This window comes from Ruditapes philippinarum, unplaced genomic scaffold (assembly GCF_026571515.1).
Source record: "Ruditapes philippinarum isolate M1 unplaced genomic scaffold, ASM2657151v2 ctg5332_1_1_1_1, whole genome shotgun sequence".
Classification (NCBI taxonomy): domain Eukaryota; kingdom Metazoa; phylum Mollusca; class Bivalvia; order Venerida; family Veneridae; genus Ruditapes; species Ruditapes philippinarum.
The window spans coordinates 90,923-92,814 of NW_026867302.1; positions in this window are offsets into that span (position 1 = coordinate 90,923).

Here is a 1,892-nt window from a genome sequence, read left to right on the forward strand (position 1 = left end):
AGGGTTCAACAAGTGATAAAGGTCACAGGTGGATAAAAACTCGTGGGGGTTTAGGTGCCCGAAGGAAGGGTAAAGTAAAATTTGGGTGACCTTACGGGGGTCATGGTAAAAGGGTAAAATTCGAGATTCTTTTATACAGGGGTTGTGATGTGGAAAAATACACAATGTCAGAACGGAAATTTTCAGCAAATGTTTCCATGAATTGAATGGGGGAAAAATAGTGCTCATCACTGGGGTAGTGAAATGTAACAATTCCATGAACGACCCTGAGTCTAAAGGTAAAGGGTCTTAATTAAGTGATATCTTGCAGCGTTACAGAAAAAGGTCTGAGTAAAAAGCAAACAAAAATGGGAAACCCTCTTTTACAAATTTTCTGAATTGAAACAAAATTTTTAAACCCAAACATTAAAAAATAGTAATAAAGACCTTTTTTGATTTCTTGGGGAGATTTAGCCTCATTTAAATATTTTAAATAAAAATTTTTAAACCATTTTTTCCTCTTTTTTAAATGAAATTGAAAAGGAAAACCCTTTTTTTATTTTTTTACATAAAAAATTTTGATTTCTACTTACTTTTAATTAATTTAATTTAAACTGGGGGATGTCTAAAACAAACATTTAATTTTTGGGGGTCTGAATGATAATTTGTGGTTTGACGAAATGTATTCTATTTTGTGAATAAGGAAATAACCTCCCTTCTAGGCTAATTTTGAAATTTAGGCCCTTTCCCATAAAAATTTTTCAAGCAGGGTCAAAAGTAATCCAGACGTATATAATATACTGTTCCTGTTTTCTTTTTTAGAACTTTGATACTGAATTCCCTTAACTAGAAATGAACTTTTCCCAAATTTAATTTTTTTAAGAAGGGGACAGACACATTGCAAGGTTTTTTTAACAGAAATATTTTATAAAGTTAGAAATTTTTTTGCTATTTTTATTTCTGAAAAACAATTTTTAAAATGAGAAATTTTGATACATTGGGGATGTGATTTAAAAGGTATAATTTTTGGGGTTATGAATTTTTTATGTAGCCCAATCGGGAATAGTAAAAAAAAGATAAATGATAGGTTAAAGATAAATTGCTTTAGCATTATTTTTTTTTGGTTTATTTTTAAATGATTTAAAATTTTTCATTGGGCCCTTTGCCCCCCTTTTCCTTGATTTCAACATTTTATTTTGGCCCTAAAACCTTGTTGAAAGTCTTTATAAAAAAAATATTGGGTTTTTTTAAACATAGAAATTTTAATGATTTAGCAATTCTAAAATAAGGTTTTATAGAAAAAAATAGTGTATAAAAAATTCCAAAAGTAAAAATTTTTTATGTTGAATTATGTCCTGAGGGTTTAGAGTAGTATATATGGGTTTTTGCTGAAATAAACTGGATTTTAATGTTGTAAAAATTTTTTGTTTGTAATTATATTTTTTGTTAAATCATTCATTTTTTTTTGGGTTTTTTATATTTGCATTAATTTTTTAAAAATTTAAAAAGGTTTTTGTATAAAATTTAGCTGGGTAGAAATTTAATTTAATTTTATATTTGTTTAATATAAGTATTTTAAAATCAGGCTGCTTTAAAATTTTACATTGAATAATTTAAAGAATAAATTTACATTTTTAAAACCCTCATCAAGGCCCCCTGGCTTTTTAAACCTTTCCCCGCCTTTTTACTATTTGCTTGGTTTGGAATTCAGGGTTTTTTGGGGTCATTCATGAGAAGGATTGCTGTCAGCATTGACTTATGAAAGGTAGGGTTTACTCAGGCTTATGCTGACTAAATATTGTACAAAGAGGCACCTAATGTCTTTCTTCACCCAATAAAGCTGAAAATTATTGAATAATGTCAGTGGTTTTAAAACACAGCAAATATATAAAAAAAAAAAAACATCACAAACT